Source organism: Medicago sativa, chromosome 1 (genome assembly GCF_051527215.1).
Source record: "Medicago sativa cultivar Bolivia chromosome 1, Bolivia_mono, whole genome shotgun sequence".
NCBI lineage: Eukaryota > Viridiplantae > Streptophyta > Magnoliopsida > Fabales > Fabaceae > Medicago > Medicago sativa.
The window spans coordinates 14,535,798-14,556,691 of NC_140749.1; positions in this window are offsets into that span (position 1 = coordinate 14,535,798).

The window sequence follows — 20,894 nt, forward strand, 5'->3', positions numbered from 1 at the left end:
ACATAGTAGTGGAGAAGGTGGTTGAACAGTTCGTACAATAGTACAATGTCAACGCTTTCGTCCAAATTGCAAGCACATGCCTTCAAACACCTTTGAAATGACCGTTGCAATGTTCCACTAATTTTCTGCTATGTTTTCGAATCCAATAGACAACTTTTGCAGTGTTGATTCTTCAATCTTTGAATCTTTGCAAATCCAGTTGAACTTCAGCTTTTGGTGAAATGACTTCTGATGAGGCGGCTTCTGATGATGTAACTTCTGGACCTCTTGTCTTCAGAAGCAGTAATCTTCAGGAGCACCATTTCTTCAGGAGCGCTTTACTCTCTTAAGGAGCAGTTTGACTTCAGGAGCGCTTTTTCGTCTTCAGGAGCGTATTGCCTTCAGAAGCGTCTAAGCTTCATTTTCTTTTGCTCTTTATTTGCTCATTCAGAACCAAATAATGATGTAACTTTTTAACTGTGGTCCTGTACACTTGAACAAATATTAGCTAGTCCAATTTACAATTTTTAATACCTTGTTATCATCAAAACTCTTTAAGGTTCATTGTTAAACACATTTTGTCCCAACAATCTCCCCCTTTTTGATGATGACAAACAATAGTATTTAAAATTGATCAATTGTTGTTAATCTAATTAACGAGTTGACTTTGGGGTTTCTGAGGTTTGTAAGCTCTAACTCCCCCTGAGTCTGATAGTCTTTAAGGTGAGGTTTGTAAGCTCCCCCTAAGTTCTATCCAGGTTAATTAAATTCATTTTTCGCACAGTAATATCAGAGTTTAAAAAGAAATTGAAAGAATTGACTTATAGATAAGAAGAATGGTTCAATTAATTTTTATTTGAGATTTGATACATCACCCTTTTAGAGCCTTTAAATACTATCACATATACTCCCCCTTTTGTCATTAGCAAAAAGACATAAACAAAAAGAAGAGATGAGAAAAACGTAAGATTAAAGGTTCAGAGCATAATTCAAATTATTTTAAAGCATACTAACCATCTTAGAAAAAAAATTAAATAAACAGAGCATAGCAAGCATTATTATCAACACACATGATATAAACAGTTAATGATATTCAGAAGCAAGAAGAATTCAGAAGCATATAATATCAGAAGCGAAAAGAACTGAATCAGAAGTAGAGATGATCATGGAATATTAAAAGCCTAAAGAGACAAAAAATAAGCTAAAAGTGTGCAACTATGGGTTTGGCTTATTTCTCTAAAATCATCTTCAGAAGCTCTTGAACATCAACATACTTCTTGTCCATCTCTTTTCTGTAGTTGTCTTCTCTGATCTTGGCTTCTTGCATATCAGCTTCCAATTTTGATATATTCAGCTTCTGCTCTAGTAGCTCTGTTTCAAGTCTTTCATTTTCTTCTTTGAGCACCTTGTTCTCCTGAGCTAGAGCCAGGTCAGGTGCATCAATCTTCTCCAGGATCTCAGAAGGGATAATCAGATGCAAATCCTTAGGCAGGAATTCACCAGGTTCTCTGCCTCTGATACTGAGTGGGTTCTTCACCCAAGTACCAAGAATTTCTACATCTCCAGTATTCTCTTCCATTCTATTCAACCAATCTTCCAGCTTCTGCTTGGCTTGCTCTTGAGCCTCAATGCAGGAATCATGCAGTGCTGAAATCAGGTTGATGACCGTTTCCTTGATCCTTCTCCATTGCTTCTGATAGTTAACTTGATGACCCAAGTCATTTCTTCCTACTATCAGTCTGAGAACTTCAGAAGCAATATCTTCCCACACATCTTGTAGCACTTGAGAATCCAGGAAAATGGTGGGAGGTGAAGGTTGTTTAGAGGGTTTTGGAGGGGCTAAGTGTACAATAGGTAGGTTTGATGATGATTGGTCATTTGTAGTTAAGGATTGGCTAGTTGATGGTTGGTCAGGAGTGGGGTCAACTACCATATCAGAGGCATGATCATCTTGATCATCCTCAGAGTCCGTGTCCATATCACATACACCAGTATGGTGGGTGAACTTGATGACTTGTACTGGTGAAGGAGTTATGGAAGCAGGGGTTGGCTCAGGAACAATGTGTTCAGGAGCAGCAATTTCAGATGCAGGTTCAGGAATGGGTTTAGTAACTGGTTGTTCAGGAACAATATGTTCAGGAATGGTCTTTTGAGGGGGTGAAAAGGCTTTTTCTGGTTCTGGTTGTTGTTGTGGGGGGTCTTCTGAAACAACTTTATCAGAAGCGGATGCTTCTGGGGTTGTCTCAGAGGCTTTCTCTGAGGTTGAGTTAAAGCTAGATTGGGGTAGTTCACCTAGATAATGACTTTCTAGGTGATCTAAAAGAGAAGTGTCTTCAGAAGGAATATAGGATGTGGTACAAGATATGTGAGAAACTTGAGGTACCTTAGATAACTTTGCTGAGTTATCTACTGCTTCTGAAGTAGACTTTGAAGCATCAGCTTCTGAAGTATCAGCTTTCTTTAAGACCATCCGTTCAGCTTCATCAGCAATTTTCTTCTCCTTTCTTTCTGCTATCTTATTAGCAGCATATTCCTTAGCCATTTTGGCCTTGGCATGATTCATTTCAACCATAGAGATTTTCATATCTATCGGTGCCTTATTCTTCTTCAGCTTGGGCTCAGCTTCTTCTTTTTCTATTTCTTCAAGAGCTTCCTCCAGCTGCTCTTTGGTGATTACCAGATCTGCCTTACCTTTTCTTCTTTTCTGAGGAATAGAAGCAGCACCAACCTTCTGCCTCTTTCCTTTATCCTTGGCAGAAACAGATTCAGTTTCAGACTTAGCAACCTTTTGCTTTTTGGTTTTTGCAACATCAGCTTCTGACTCAGTACTGGTTCTGGCCCTCTTTCCTTTAACAGGAACAGCTTCCTTCCTATGGCTTGCATCTTCCTCCAAGACATACTCAACAACTGATTGAGCTAAGATTTCAGAATTGTTATACCCTAATTTTGGACCTAAAAATACTTGCTCAAAATGTTTTTCCATCTCTTATATGTGTCTATTACTATTGAAGATACCAATTTGCTATTGTTTTACACTGATATTTTACTCTGCTTTATCTTCCAATTTTGCTTTAAAAATCTTTTCAACTGTGTATTTGTCTATGTTCTCTTGCATTTCAAGTCATCTAAAAGTGTTTCTCTTGCATTCCAAGTCATTTGAATTTGTCTATGATCAATTGCGTATTTCCCTGCACATTACTTCAAGTTTATTTGCAAAAATCATGGAAAAGGGTATTTTAGTCATTCCCCCCATTCAAACTTCTTTTAATCTTTGAAAATTGTCTCTGAGTCTTTTCAATTGGTTTGTATAAATCCTTGCTTTAATTCCATGCCAAAATCCATTTCGAAAATTGCGTTTGAGTCATTTTGAGTCATTTTAGTCCCTAGGGGCATTTTGGTCTTTTCACATGAAATTTTGACAGAGAGAGGTTACTTTGAAGTACCTCATTTATGTAGTTGGTTCATTTTAGTCCTTTTGTTGATTTTATTTTTGGTTTCACTTTACGTTATTTTCAAAATTACATTTTTTAACCAATTTTATTAATTTTTCATTTTTAGTCCTTTTTGATTAATTGCAGTTTAGTCCTTGTCTTTTTGTTAATTGCAAATCTGTCCAGAAGTTAGTTACAGGTCCAAGTGCCTCATGGCATTTTCTCATTAGTCCAACCATCACAGTCATCAGCTATAAAAGCCCAGTCATGGTCAACATCACAGTCAGAATTGAGACTCCAATAATTCAGTTACACATCATCAGAAACAGATTCCACTTTTCTCTCTCTACATTTTTCGATCAAAACCCAAAGTTTTTGATGAACTTGATGAATATTCATCAAGAACACCAAGAACATTCATAACAAACTTTCCAGAACTTGAATCTAACCGATCCAAACTCTCACAATTCTCATACCAGCTTCATCATTGATCCATAACAACACCGATCCAAAAATCACCACAATCTGTCACGAATCCACGTGAATCACAACAATCCAGATAGAGATCCGTAACAAACAACAACCTCAAGTTCGCACCAGATCAAACAGAATCAAAGAGGAAGAACAACAACTCGGATCAGACTCAGTGAAGCAAGCAACACAACAACATACAAGAACCGATTCATACTGACGAAGGACGAGACGAATCAGGGACTATAGAAATTGAATCCGAATCCAGCACTCAACAAACAAGCGAAATCTTGAAGAGAAGAAGGAAAACGGAGCCGCAGCTCACAACACGAGTTCAAACCGGATCCGTTCGTGCTCATTCATTTTGGTAACTCTCTTTTTCAAACTTCATTTCTAGATCTAGAACTTTTTGGTGCGTATTTGTGAAAACTAGTTTGAGAATTGGAAAGAGAAGAAGAAGATGAGTTGATTCCATAAAAAAGGTTTTAAAAAGGGGTAGTTTAAATTTTCCGACGCGGTGGCTCCGTCGCCGGAAACCGGCCGGCCGCCGCGTCGGAACTCCTTTCTTCTTCTTCTCCGTTCAAACTGTTCTAGAGAGATAGAGAGAGCATTTTCGACCTAGAGAGAGAAAGAGAGGTTTAGAATGAATCTTGGACCGGTTTTCTTGTTTATATACGCTCTCTCAACCGGTTCAACCCATGCTTGTACCCTACCCGGTCCATTGCTGCTTCCTACGGCCCATTTCATGTGTTTACTATGCCTGTGTAAGAGTTTGATATACACACCCCCTGCTTCCTGCTGTTCTTGTTGGAATTTGCTGTTTACACCCCCTGTGCATGTGAGTTGATACCAAAAAATTCCAAGAATATTGTGAATGTTGTTCTTGATTATTTTGGGTGAATCTTGATGAGCTTTACAAGTTAATCTTGATCGAAAATATGTGAGAATATTCTGTCCTTTGTTAATTCAACATTTGTTAATTCTTTGTTAAAATCTTGTGAAATGAGCCTCTAAAATTTTGTAAACAACTCTCGTGATTGATTTGGATACTTAAGGCCTGTTCCTTATGATATTTTGGCATGTTAAAAAATGGATAAAAATATATGCGAATTTGCTTGTGATTTTTGGTGCTTTTGTCAATGTTTGTGAAGTTTTTTTTGCATGTTTTGATTCCAATATTTTGCCTCATGATGATCGATACTCGTTGAATAAATTTTGTGATATGTTTGTCTTTGATTTAGTGTATTTGGTGCTGTTTGTGATGTATGGTATTGGTTTCTTGGTTTACAAGTTATGTGAGTTTTGTTTGTGAATAATAAGTGTAAAATGGGTCTAAAAATGCATCATAATGGTGTAGATTGATACTTTCCCCTAATCCTCGTTGTCAAAACTGAATTAAAACCCATGGAAATTTATTGAAATGGGAGGATTAGGAGTCATGTATTGGTTTTGCCTCTGTGACTAAATTTTTAGGTATATTTTACATTTGTTTTAGTACATTTTGAAGTCTTTTGTGACATTCATTTGCTTATATTGTTCACCATATAACACCTTGTGTTACTAATCATTTCCTTTCATGTTTCATACATTCCATAAGCATCTCATCTTCCATCTTATATTCCTAGCTTTTATTTTTATAGCTTTAATTTTCATGCCAAGACTTAGAATGTAAAGACTTAAGGATTTTGTAATTTTCTTTATGCTTTTAATTTCTTGCAAGACCATAGAATGTAAACTAGGGCATATGTAAAGGACAATGGACTCTAATGATGTACACCGACACAAGCATCGACACATGCACACACATCACATGGATACTTTAGATGTATGCCTAGGGAATGTATGCTTTAGATGTATGTTTAGGAATCACGATACTTAGAAAAATTCTCTTTTCCAAAAAAAAACATGAACAACTTCACTCAAATAATTTTCCAAAGAAACCTTGGGGTCAAAATCCCATTGAATTTTCCCTTTACTTTCTTAAACAAAAACTTCAATAAATTCTAATAATACTTAGACCTTTTTGCAAAGCAACTAATTCCACCTCACATTTTCTAAATCTTATGCCCTTGAGGCTTCTCTCTCTTATTCTTCAAAATTCCATTTTCAAAATTAAAATCAACCAACAAAAACAAAAAAACATTTTTTGGAAGAGAACTACATGGAGTTTGATCCCTTAAAAGGGTATGTAGGCAAGAAGTCAAAACTTCTCCAAGTCCAATAAAACAAAATTCAAACACTTTTTTCTCCCTCCAATTCTTGACTTAGTAAACTCTTAGGTGTAAATATCATTTTTTAAATAGCATTTAAAAATAAAGCGCGCGCGTAGAAAGTAAAGACGGTTCCTATAGGATACTATAGTCGTTATGGGTGCCTAACACCTTCCCATGACGAAAACAACTCCCGGACCTCGATTCTCAAGGGTTTTTCTTATTTTTCCCTTTCCAAGAAAAAATGAGATATCAAAGGTTAAAAAGGTTCAAACTTAATCAATGTTTGACACCCGAAAAACCAAGATAAAACAAGAATTACTTTCCTTAAAGATGGAAGGAAAGTCCCTGATAATCTCAGTTTCTGCAGTAGTCATTTCTATCCACTTCTCATCTTCAGGGGTTTTCTTGATAAAGTTCATAGAAAATAAGCTCCTGCTACTGATAGTCCTTTCAGCAGTAGAAACTTTGAAGCACTTGTCAGAAGCACCCCTTGTCTTTTTCAAGAAATCCAGCACCCTTCCTTGATAAAAGATTTCAGATAGCAATCTTCCATAGGGCACTTGTTTCCTTCCTTTAATAGTGCCTTCATTTATAGCCCAGCAGAGATGATCCATGACATATCTTGGGAAATTTATCTTATCAAAAATAGCCATGAAGTAAATTGCTAGCTTCTGTTGGTTGTTGGGTTGATCAGACCCTCCTGCTCTTTGAAAGAAGCAATCATTACTGAATTTCACCAACATCCTGTTGTGAATCTCCATTTCAAAAGGCTTAACATCTTTGTTCCCACCCAGAAGCGTGTTATAGTAGCTATTTGTTTTATCTTGGTTTTCGGGTGTCAAACATTGATTACGTTTGAACCTTTTTAACCGGTGATATCTTATTTTTTCTTGGGAAGGGAAAAAATAAGCAAAACCCTTGAGAATCGAGGTCCGGGAGTTGTTTTCGCTACGGGAAGGTGTTAGGCACCCATAACGACTATAGTAACCTATAGGAACCGTCTTTAATTTCTACGCGCGCGCTTTATTTTTAAATGCTATTTTGAAAGTGTTTATTTAAATCTAAGAATTTCTAAGTGAAGAATTGGAGGGAGAAGAATGTGTTTGAATTTTTATTTTATTTGAATTGAAGGAATTTTGTCCTTGCCTACGTACCCGTTTAAGGGATCAAATCCACCGTAGTTCTCTTCCAAAGGATGTTTTTGTTTTTGTTGATTGATTTTAAGTTTGAAAATTGGAATTTTGAAGAATGGAGATTGAGAGGCCTTAAAGGCATGAGATTTGAAAAATGTGGGGTTTGATTAGTTATTTTGAGAAAGGAAGTCAAAGTTTGATTAAAGTTCATTGAAATTTTGATTAAGAAAATAAAAGGAAAATTCAATGGGATTTTGATCCCAAGGTTTATTAAGAAAAATGTTTGAGTGATGTTGTTCATATTTTTTTGGAAAATGATTTTTCTAAGTGTAAATCCTAAACATTCATCTAAACATACAATCCTACACACACATCTAAACATGCATATCCTAACCATACATCTAAAGTGAGGTGTGTGCATGTGTTGGTGCTTGTGTCGGTGTACATCATTAGAGTCCATTGTCCTTTACATCATTGGCCTAGATACATGCTATGGTCTTGCAAGGAATTAAAAGGCATAAAGTAAAATATTACAAAATTCCTAAGTTTTACATTCTAATTTTTGCATGAAAGTTGAAGTGTAGGAAAATAAAAGCCAAGAATGTGGGATGGAAGATGAGATTCTTATGGGATGCATGAGACATGAAACAAAAGGATTAGTAGAATAAGGCATGATAGAATAGAAACTAGAAGCAAAAGAAAATACTAAAGAAATTGACAAAAAGTAATGGAATTTTAACCTAGAAGTAGCAAGATGCACCTAAAATTTACCATGATATCAAGCCAAGTATATGCCCTATAAATCCCATATCATGCCAACTAGCTAAAAATTTTATCACATTCAATGATATGAGAAGGACAAGAACATATTCAAGTCAAGAATCATGATGCATTTTATGCATATTTGCCGTTTTATTCATAAATCTAACTTGCAAAACAAGCAACTAAACACAAGGCACACACATATAGCAAAAACACATTCAAACAGCAACAAGACCTTTACAAATCATATATCATTAATCAAAACATTCATCAAGAATTGGGATTGGGATCACACAATTTTTATAGGTTTTTTACACAAAAAACTTCACAAATAAAACCCTAAAACACCACATATATTTTTTTTATCAATTCCTTAACACAACAAATATCACAAAAGGACCACAAGACATAAAGGAACATGTATGAATTTTTTAGAAATTTTAAAGCCCAAGAACGTGTGAACCCTCACAAATTTTATCACAAAAATAGTAAACAAGTAAAGAAAAAAAACCAAACATATCTTTTATCAAAATTTAACACATAACAACATCATCAAAATATCAAGGAAAATATCAAACACGTGTGGAAAAAATTATGGAGTTTTTATAGGAAAATTAGGCAAGGCATGGGTCCAGATAGCAAGAAAATTGGTGCATATAGCAAAAAAAACTCAAGGAACGAAGGGAAGGAATCCAGGCCCAAAGGAAAAATGGATCGTGGACTATCCAAACGTATCAGGAACGTTGGATTGATCCAGGATCCTCAAACCCTAGATCAAACGGTTGCAAATATGCAGCACACCATAAGGTGGTTCAGGCACATGGAAACAAGGCATCTGGACCATCCACATGGAGAATCAAAGATCCAACGATGGAGATTGAGGAGTGGAAAGAACCAAACTGAACCAGACCGGTTCATGTGTCTATATAAACACAATGGAACCGGTCCAGTTCATTTCTTCCTTCCCTTTCTCTCACTACAACGTTTTTAGAGAGAGATGCTCTGCAATCTCTCTTCATCTTCTCCGATGAACACAACGGCGGAGGTGTGGTAGTTCGCCGGCGGCGCCACCACACCTGAACATTTTTCGAAACCTCTTTACACCATTGTGTTCATCTGAGTCTCCTCTTTATGATTCTGGGACTAATTTCTTGAAACAAGGCTTAAATTCGAACAGATCTACGTTCGAATCTTACGTTCTAGGGTTTTGAAAATTTTTTCTAATCTTCTTGGAATCAAACCCTAACTTGACCTATTTTCTATGCTGATGATGAATCTAAGCTTTGATTCGAAAAATAAACGGTGAATCTTCATGATTTTGTGTTTTAGGGTTTCGGTTTTCAACTTGTTCGAATCTTTTCAAGCTTTTCGTTTGGATTCACCGTTCATTTTTCAACACGAGCCTTCGATGATGAATATAACCAAAAACGAGAAGGTCTTACGTGTTTACCTGAATTTGTTTGGAGGTTCGAACAAAAAGATCCTTGCGAGCCTTTGATTCTTCTGGTAAGCTTCAAAACCGAAAATAAATCGGTGCTTGATCTTCTTCTTATTCGAACTGATTTGATTTTGCTTCAATTTCTCTTCTTCTCACTTCTTTCAAACCCTCTGTGATCGTGCTTGAGTTCACCGTTGACAATGGTGAATTCGCACTCGAATTGCAGAGGTGGTGATTCGATGATGATGATTCTCTGAGGAATCACTGAGAATCACTTCGAATTCTTCGCACTGGACCTTGAGTTTGCATTCTGGAATTTCTAGGGTTTATGATTGTTCCTTCGTGTTCTTGATTTTGATTCTGAGCTTTGGCTTTTCTGTGGAAATCGTTGTGAATTGATGTGTTTTTTGTGTTGAATTGATGAGGATTTTGTGTTTGTTATGGTGGCTGAGATTCTGTTACGGTTGTTTTTGTGGTGGTGGAAAGTCAGTTACGGTGGCTAGAGTTTTTGCAGAGAGAGAGAGTTTGTTAGGGTTTTCTGATGATGTGTCAGTGATTGAATGGTGATTGTTCTGTGCATTGATGAGTTGGCCTTCTTTTATAGGTGCCAAGTGTGATTCTGGACCAATAGTGGATTGACATGTGGACTTGGACCTGAACAAATTCGGCCTTGGCTTAAAATGACTTGAGGGCCTTTGTGCAAAATTAAGAACTAAAGGACCAACCTGCAATTTAGGGGATTTAGAGGACTTGACTGTAATTGACCCAAAAAAGGACTTAAAACAAAAATTGACTTAAAGGACTTAAAAAAATAAAAACCTTAAAAGAAATAAAATGACATAAAAGGACCAAAGTGCAATTTAAAAAAAAATTTAGGGACTAAAAATGAAAATAATAATAAAATTGGAATAAAATTGGTAAATTGGAAAAAACGTAAAGTGAAACGATTAAAATTGACAAAATGGACTAAAACGAACCAATGGCTTAAATGAGGTACTTTATAGTAACCTCTCTCTGCCGAAATTTCGTGTGAAATGACCAAAATGCCCCTGGGGCTAACACGACTAAAAAATGACTCAGATGCAAATTTTAAGGTGGTTTTTGACAGGGAATTAAAGCAAGAATTTATACAAGCGATTTAAAAGACTCAGAGACAAATTTTAGGGGCTAATCAGGGTTTTAACACTGGAAAAGACTAAAATGCCCCCTAGAGGCTAAACTGACTCAAAATGACTTCAAATGCAACTTTTGAAATGGATTTTGACATAGAATTGAAATGAAGACTTATTCAAGCTATTTGAAAGGACTCAAACCAATTTTTAAAAGATTGAAAGAAATCTTAACATAGAAAATGACTAAAATGCCCTTTTATGTGAATTTTGCAAATAACAATGAAATAAAACACAGAGAAAGATGTAGCTGATCAGAGACAAATCAAATGACTTGAAATGTAAGAAAAGAAAGAAGTTAGTATTTTTAGGTCCAAAATTAGGGTATAACACTATTTAGCATGACATCTCCCTTCTTGACTATTTCTTGGAATCTTCCCTCTGCATCCACTCTACAAGCTTTAGCTATAACATCCTCAGTGATGGTTATAGGAATGCCCATCACTTCAGACCTTATTTCTAAGCTATCAAAAGAGGTAGGATTCAAATCCACGGTCATTTTCCCTTTCTTTGACCCAGCTTGTTTACTTACGACCTTTGCAGGCTTTCCATTGTACACCTCAGCCCTTAACCAAAAGTCCTTGACCAAGTTCACATAAGTTGGCTCATTCAACATCTTGAAGTACTCAGATAGCTTCTGAGTATCTACCAAACCTTCCATGTCCACTTCGTACTTCTTAAGTGAAGCGAAATCCACCGGTGATTCTATTTGAACTATTAAGGATTTCCATGGAATATCCATAGTCTTCTCTTTGTACACGGACCCAGATTCTGATGCACCTTGCATGCTAGAAGTAGATTCTGAAACTTTTCGTTGTGAGCTTGATGACGCCATTTGATGATTGAAGAAGATTTGAAGAAGATGATGATTTTAGGGTTCTAGGGTTTTTGCACTTACTTCGCAAGAGGTTTGAGAGCAAATGTGTTTGTTGTGAGTGAGTAGTGTGTGAATTGACAAAATGTTAAAAGTAAAAACGATTGCAATTCAAAAGAGACAAACAAACATAACATTAATGACAAAATTGAGGGCGCGTGAAAAGTACTTTCAAAGCTATTAAATCATCATTGCCCTTTTTAGTTATACACCAATACATACAGGCCACGTCAGAAGTTCTCAGAGTAACTACCAAGTTAGTGGGCCAGAAGTTACCACAAAAAGTAACTCCCAACGTTTCCACTAACTCTACTATTCAGAAGCGTAAAATTCAGCTTCTGGACTTCAGATGCTGACGTCATCATCAGAAGCGAGTTTTCCTCAGAACCTCAATAAAGAGCTTCTGATGGACTACTGCTTCTGAACTAACTTCAGAACCTAAAATCCTATTCAGGAGCAAGCAAACATTTAATCAGTCACAAAGTGCATGTTCAAATTTTCTTTATAAAATCAAATCTTTCAACAGTTAAAGGCTTAGTAAATATATCAGCCCATTGATTCTCAGTATCAATGAATTGTATATCTAAAATTCCTTTTTGAACATAGTCTCTGATAAAATGGTGTTTGATTTCAATATGCTTAGCTCTTGAATGCAAAATTGGATTTTTAGACAAACAAATAGCAGCAGTATTATCACAATAAATGGGAATACTGTTAGCAATTATCTGATAGTCTTCCAACTGATGTTTCATCCAAAGTAGTTGTGTACAACAACTTGCAGCTGAAATGTATTCTGCTTCTGCTGTAGACATGACAATAGTTGTTTGTCTTTTGCTAGCCCAGGATATAAGATTATCACCCAGAAATTGACAATTGCCACTGGTTGACTTTCTTTCAATCCTATCACCAGCATAATCAGCATCACAGAATCCAATTAGCTTATAATCTAAGAATTTCCTATAAAGGAGTCCAAGATTAGTTGTTCCTTTCAAATACCTGAAGATTCTCTTGACAGCAGTCATATGAGATTCTCTAGGATCTGATTGGAATCTTGCACACAAGCATACACTGAATAAAATATCTGGCCTAGATGCAGTGAGGTATAACAAAGAACCAATCATACCTCTGTACAACTTCTGATCAACTTTAGCTCCTTCATCCTCTTTGCTTAAGGTGCACGTATGATGCATTGGAGTGTTAATCACTTTACAATCTTCAAGCTTGAACTTCTTCTGAAGCTCCTTTGTATATTTTGATTGATGAACATAGACTCCATCTTTGCATTGATTAATTTGAATGCCCAGGAAGAACTTCAGCTCTCCCATCATGCTCATTTCAAATTCATCCTGCATTAACTTAGAAAATTCCTTGCAAAGAGATGCATTAGTAGAACCAAATATTATATCATCAACATATATTTGCACTACATCTTTTTGGTGTCCCTTCGGAATAAGTCCCTTCGGAAAAGTCCCTTCGGAATTTTGTCCCTTCGGTAATTTTGTCCCTTCGGTTGTCCTTTCCTTTTATTTTCTTTTATTTTCTTGCATTTTATTTCTTTTTAGCATTTTATTTTATTTCTATTTAGCATTTTAATTATTGTCATTTATTTTCTAGCAATTAGAATGTATTTAGGTCCAATGTAAATATAAATGAGAAAAGTGTGTGTGTGTGTGTGTGTGTGTGTGTGTGTGTCTTTTATTTCTTTACTGCTTTATATATATATCAAAAAAATTAGATTAGGGATATTGTGGTGATCCAACGTCACTACAAAAATCCACGCGCTTTTAAATTTATTGCTCCGTTAGTTTAATTTTCATTTATTATTCCAAAACAACAAAAACATTCAAATAATCAAAAAATCATAAAAATATTTTCATAATAAACCTTGATTTTTAATCAAGTGATCGTTCTTTTTATTTTCTTTCTTAATCAAATATCAAATCAATTTTAATTCTACTTTGAGTCATTTTTCTTACAATATAAAAAACACAAACAAATTCTTTTTGCCACTTGGCCTTTTTCTTTAAAACTTTTTTCAAAACTAATAAAAAACACAAAACCCATCAAACGTCAATTTCTACCCCGAACTACGAGGTTTTGATCCCTCACGGGTACGTAGGCAGAGGACACTCGTCCTTCCAAATCAATAAAATGTAGATAATTAGGTCTTCCTTTTGTTAATCATTTTCAAACTCCTTTCTTTCAAAAATAAGCAAGTTATAGCACACTAATTAAATAAAATCAAGAGGTTCCCGTAGAGTACTACGGACATAAAGGGTGCTAACACCTTCCCTTTATGTAACTAACCCCCGAACCCTAAATCTTTCCAATACGGGGTAGTTTGAACTTTTTTCCCCTTTTCTTTAAAAAATAAAATGTTCAGTCGTGAAATAAGTAAGTGAGTCAAAAGCTAATCAAATAGCCTTGATCTCCGAAAAATGACTCTTTCCCAAGAGTCCTTCTGAAGAGTGTTGTATCAATCTGTCCCCTTTTAAAGTCATTTTTGATTAAGAAATTACTTAGTCTATCATACCAAGCTCTGGGAGCTTGTTTCAAGCCATATAGTGATTTCTTCAGTTTAAAAACATGGTCAGGATACTTAATATCCTCAAATCCAGGAGGTTGCTTGACATACACTTCTTCTTCTATGACACCATTAAGAAATGCACTCTTGACATCCATTTGATATAATATAATGCCATGATTAACTGCATAGGAAAGAAGTAACCTGATTGCTTCCAATCTTGCAACTGGAGCAAATGTTCCAGTGTAATCAATGCCTTCTTGTTGACTATACCCTTGTGCAACAAGTCTGGCTTTGTTTCTTGTTACTTCTCCTTGCTCATTCAGCTTGTTTCTGAATACCCATTTTGTTCCAATAATGTTCTTGTGTTGAGGTTTGGGTACCAGATCCCACACATCATTTCTTTGAAATTGATTCAACTCTTCTTGCATAGGTAAGATCCATCCATCATCTAAAAGTGCTTCATCAACTGTTGTAGGTTCAATCATTGAGATCAGTCCAATCATTGACTCTTCTTGTCTAAAGTATGATCTTGTTCTTCTTGGACTATCTTTGTTTCCAATGATTAGCTCCTCAGGATGTGAAGACTTGTGCTTGAAAGTGTTTCTGGGAGGATCTTCTTGATGTGAGCCATCTTGTGCTTCATCAGAAGCAGTTTCATCTTGCGCTTCTGATGTGGGTTCAGCTTCTTGACTTTCTTCAGATTCAGCTATCTGATCAGGTTCTGGAGTAGCTTCAGGAACCTGTATCTCTGCAACACTTTCACCTTGCTTTGAAGTTTTATCTTCAAGCTCTTTGTCATCAAATTTAACGTGCATAGATTCTTCAACACAGAGTGTCTCTGAATTATACACTCTGTATGCCTTTGACCTTTCAGAGTAACCTAAAAAGATTCCTCTTTGGGCGTTGGCATCAAATTTCTTTAGGTAGAGCTTATTATTTAGAATGTAACATGTACATCCAAATTGATGAAAGTAAGAGATATTGGGTTTCCTTCCTTTAAAGAGTTCATATGCTGTTTTCTCCAAAATAGGTCTAATATAGATCCTATTTTGAACATAACATGTTGTATTCACTGCTTCTGCCCAAAAATGTTTAGCCAAATTGTTTTCATGGATCATGGTTCTTGCCATTTCTTGTAAAGTTCTATTCTTTCTCTCTACAACCCCATTTTGTTGTGGAGTTCTAGGAGAAGAGAATTCATGGATGATTCCATGTTTTTCACAAAAAGCTTCAAATGGCTCATTTTCAAATTCTCCACCATGATCACTTCTGATTTTCAAAATCTTTGACACTTTTTCAGTTTGAATTTGTGTGCAGAAGTTACTGAATACATCATATGCATTATCTTTACTTTTCGGGAATTTCACCCAAGTCCATCTGTTGTAATCATCAACAATGATTAATCCATATTTACTTCCATATAAGGATGCAGTACTCACTGGTCCAAATAAATCAATATGGAGTAGTTCTAAGGGTCTTGAGGTTGAAACAATGTCTTTGGTTTTAAAAGATGATTTCACAATTTTCCCTCTCTGACATGCACCACAGAGTGCATCTGAATGATAGTCAATGTCTGGTAGCCCTTTGACAAGTTGTAACTTACTAAGCTTAGAGATTAACCTCCAGTTAGCAGGTCCTAACCTTCTGTGCCACATCCATTTCTTATCATTCACAGATAGAAGGCAAATCACCTTCTGATCAGCCAGTTCAGAAAAATTGATTTTATAGACATTATCAACTCTCTTTCCCTTGAACACAATGGATTTGTCTTCCTTGTTGATTACTGTACAGTTGGTTTTCTCAAAAAGCACATCATAACCATTATCACAAAATTGACTAATGCTCAAAAGGTTATGTTCAAGACCATCTACCAACCATACATTATTAATTGAGGTAGAGGAATTACCAATAGTTCCTGTACCTATGATCTTGCCAGATTGGTTACCTCCAAATTTCACATTTCCTCCTTCTTTCATTGTTAAGCTGAGGAAGCTGGACTTCTCTCCTGTCATGTGTCTTGAGCAACCGCTGTCTAGGTACCATGATCTTTGCTTTGGTGCTACTCTTAGACATACCTGCATCATTGACATTTTCAGATTTAGGTACTCATTGTCCTATGGGTCCTGAAAGGTTAGTACTTAAGGCTTTACTCTTCACTCCTTGTACCTTGTGCTGTGAGTTGGGTTGCTTCTGATTAACCATTACCTTTGGTTTTGGTACTTCAGAAGCAGTAACTGTCTTCTTCTGAAACTTAGACTTCAGGACCTCAGATTTTGGTTTCACCAGACTTTGACGTACAGGTTCTGATCTTTTCAGGATCCTGATCTTTGAAGTCTTGGAATCAGATTTGATCATTGCCTTTGGCTTAGAGTTATTTGGCTTTGAAGTAATCTTAGCCTTAGAACTAGAAGCTTCAGGTTCTGATTGAACAACAGTTTCCAACTCAGCACCTTTAGGTACAAAAACTGTTTTCAGAGCTTCCTTGATGCATTCACAACATGCTTTGAGACTGATTTCATTTGGTTTCCCTCCTGAAAAACCAATCCCTTTGCCATTGTTTCTGTAAATGCTATAAATCATAGAAGCAACTCTGCTTCTATCAATGCCAGATATGATAAAATCTTCAAGAGCAATTTCATGGTTGCTTAAAGGTTTCTCATTACACTTTTCTTGTAGCTTCTGACATAAGAATCTGAGCTTGTCTTCGTATGTTTTACAAATGAAGTCAAAGCCCCTAAGTCCTTCTTCAGAAGCTTTCAGATCCAATAGAGTTGATTTTTGTTGTTTCATTAACTCAACATATTTTTCTTTTAAATCCTTCAACTCATTGGTTCTTACTTCAAAATGTGTAAGAAGTTCTTTAAGTGACTCAACAAGTTCATTTCTGGGAATTTTGGAATATACCTCGTTTTCATCTTCTGAGTCTGAATCTGATCCAGCTTCTGAAGTTGCTGTGGCAACTAACGCAACTGCTACCTTTGCATCTTCATCAGCTTCCTCTTTATCAGATCCAGATTCACTTTCCAAATCATCCCAGGTTGCCATTAAACTCTGCTTGATCTGCTTCTTGAATTTGCTTGGTTTGAATGTAGACCTCTTTGACTTGTCCTTTGTCTTCTCTTTTTGAAGATCAGGACATTCAGCAATGAAATGTCCAGGCTTCTTACAGTTGAAGCATCCCTTCTGATCTTCTTTCCTTGAGCTTCTGGAGTTACTCCTCTTGGTTAGAAACTTTCTGTTCTTCTTGGCTAGATATTGAAGTCTGTTTGAGAGCATGGCCATTTCAGCAGCATCTGGTTCAGAATCTGAACTTGATTGTTCTTCCTCTTCAGATTCAACCACTTTGAGAGCTTTTGATGACTTGCCTTTGGATGGAAGAGCTATTGATTTACTCTTCTTAGTAGACTCATGTTCATTAAGACTTAACTAATGAAATTTGAGAGAACTAATAAGATCTTCGACACTTAAAGTGTTTTAATCTTTAGCTTCCTCAATGGCAGTCACCTTTGGTCTCCATCTTGCAGGCAAGCTTCTGAGTATCTTGCTCACATGGTCAGAAGCAACATAGCTCTTCTTTAGAATTTGTAGCCCAGAGAGTAAGGTTTGAAACCTTGAGTACATCTCCTCAATAGTTTCATCATCCTTCATCTTGAATAACTCGTACTGATGTACAAGCATGAGAGCTTTAGCTTCTTTGACCTTCTTGCTGCCTTCGTAGTTTGAACAGAGAGAAGCAAACATAGCTTTAGCAGTGGATTTGTCACTCATCTTCATGTACTCTGCTTTGGGTATGGCAGTGACAAGAGCTCCTCTGATAATATGATGCTTCTTGTAGAGTTTCTTCAGCTCTGGAGTATGTTTCTTTCTATCCACAGCAGCTCCTTCTTCATCAAGGACAAGGTTACCAACACCATCTTCTAGAATATCCCATAGTTCTTCATCTAGGCTCATGATATAACTATAGAAGTTGGTTTTCCACCAAGAAAATTCTTCAGCATCTCCATTGAACTTTGGAACTTTTCCAACACTGGATCTCTTACTATCACTATAATCTTGTGAGACATTATTATAGCTAGTTCCATCAGGAGTAGGAGTTGGAATAGGACCAGACATGTTTTTCTCAGATCTTTGACTGTTACACGGTTAAGTGATACACAACAGACCAATGCTCTAGATACCAATTGAAGGTGAGAAAAAACACAAGGAGGGGGGGGGGGTTGAATTGTGTTTTGAAAAATTCTTCGTTTCTCCTAAAACTGAACACACAAGTTCAGAAGCTAAGTAAGACAGCTTCTGAAGTGGTAATCAGAATCTAAATGCAGCGGAATAAAACAGAGAGAGAGAAGAAGAACGACACAAAGCAATTATACTGGTTCCTTCCACAATCCGGAAGTAGTCCAGTCCCCCTTGCACTTCCAAGGAGATTTCACTAAGAGTAATATCTGATTACAATTGCTCAAGCACACAAGCAAGAGACTTCCTTTGCTCAAGCACACAAGCAAGAGACTTCATTTGCTCAAGAACACAATCAAGAGACTTCCCTGCTCAAGCACAACTGCAAGAGACTTCTAACTAAACAAAATTACACAGAAAATTGTTTGAGGTTGAACACTTGATATACAATCAGAGGTGCTCACAATACAAATCAGATACAAACTCAATGACTTAAGAATTTCTAAGATATGACTTTGAGACACAGAAATTCTAAGTGAATGCAGAACAATTTCAGCAGAGGTTTGGCACTTGTAAAAATGTTTTGAGTCTTTGGTTCAGCGTTCTAGCATTAACGTTCTTGCATTGCCAATTCTCTAAGTCTTCACTCCTTTATATAGAGGTGTGAAAGAGACGTTGTGAAATTGCCAGCACATCAAAGAGTCGTTGTTGAAGCTTGATCTTTCACCAATAATCTTTTGCCTGATTTGGTTGTTGTCCTATGAAGAACCAATTTGAAATCCATTCCTTATCCAAAGGAACATCTATGCAGGCGAAGCCGTATTCTGGAGCTGTTTTCTTGTCTTGTAGTGTGGACACAAAACATAGTAGTGGAGAAGGTGGTTGTACAGTTCGTACAATAGTACAATGTCAACGCTTTCGTCCAAATTGCAAGCACATGCCTTCAAACACCTTTGAAATGACCGTTGCAATGTTCCACTAATTTTCTGCTATGTTTTCGAATCCAATAGACAACTTTTGCAGTGTTGATTCTTCAATCTTTGAATCTTTGCAAATCCAGTTGAACTTCAGCTTTTGGTGAAATGACTTCTGATGAGGCGGCTTCTGATGATGTAACTTCTGGACCTCTTGTCTTCAGAAGCAGTAATCTTCAGGAGCACCATTTCTTCAGGAGCGTTTTACTCTCTTCAGGAGCAGTTTGACTTCAGGAGCGCTTTTCCGTCTTCAGGAGCGTATTGCCTTCAGAAGCGTCTAAGCTTCATTTTCTTTTGCTCTTTATTTGCTCATTCAGAACCAAATAATGATGTAACTTTTTAACTGTGGTCCTGTACACTTGAACAAATATTAGCTAGTCCAATTTACAATTTTTAATACATTGTTATCATCAAAACTCTTTAAGGTTCATTGTTAAACACATTTTGTCCCAACACAATGTCCCCCAATGGGTAGGGTACAACAATGTCTATTTCCATACCGCGTTTGTAAAAAATGTATGTATCCGAATTCATACCTACGTGGGCAACTTTAGTGTCCGTCCTTATATCATATAGGCATTTAAGCTCGTTTTCATGTCCATTACCCGCACTTTAACACCAAAAAGATGATGAAAAAAAATATAACAATCGAATTTAAATGTGATCCAAAGTATTTCAAATCAACATATAAAATATGGGAGTCCCTAATATGCACCGTATAGAAAAAGGTCCAGCCACACTAAGTAATGTAACCGGTTGATTTCCATTGTCTCACTCACAAGTAGAAAATTCAAAAGCTCGCCGTGTAATTATAAACCACACAATGTACGTTGACGGACAACATCGATGACTTAGGATACCAAAAGTTTTTCAGAATAGTCCTTACGAAGATCAATTTCCAATCAGCTTAAATGAACTATGATCATGACTGAACAAAAAAGTTTGGTGGTAGGGACGGCATGTGCAACATTTGTAGAAGTTGACTAAGAATTTTTAGCCACAACAATCAATCCATATCATTTGAAAATGTAATGTTAACCCGTATCTCTAGGTACTAATTAACAAAACACAAAAAATAAATTTTACATTTAAAAAATATTTTTTACATTTTCAAAATTTGAATACACATATTCTAAGATATTTTTATTATATTTATTTCTTTAATAATGTTCAAAAGCATTTGCAAACATTTTTCTTTTAAAATGAGGTGAAATCAAATGTTTGTTTTCTTACATTACTAAGGGATATCACTTGGGTGACATAGTATTTGGTAATATTGGTATTCCACAATCGTTATGAGAGAGAGAGAGAGAGAGAGAGAGAGAGAGAGAGAGAGAGAGAGAGAGCCCACTTATAACATTGTGGTTGACCAATATCATCAATGTCACCAATTCCATGTCGGATAACACATTGACGAGGGTTCATGTTGGAACGAGGGACGGATGCACATATATTGAATTATTTTATATTTAGTCTACTAATTGCAAAGTGTTTGTCCCCATAAAAAAAATTAAATAATTTTATTTGTAAAGAATTGAATGTGTAGTCATAAAAAGATGAATTATTAAATTTGGTTGATTAAAAAGTATACACAATTTTAAAATATAAAGACATGGAGAAAGCAATCCACTGTTAAAAATTCTTGTTTAGTGACCAAATTATTTCAATCGGTCGCTAAAAGAGTGCTTTTTTAATCGGTATTTAATCTAAGATCAAATTAATTCGAATGGTTCAATTTCACCGTCCATTC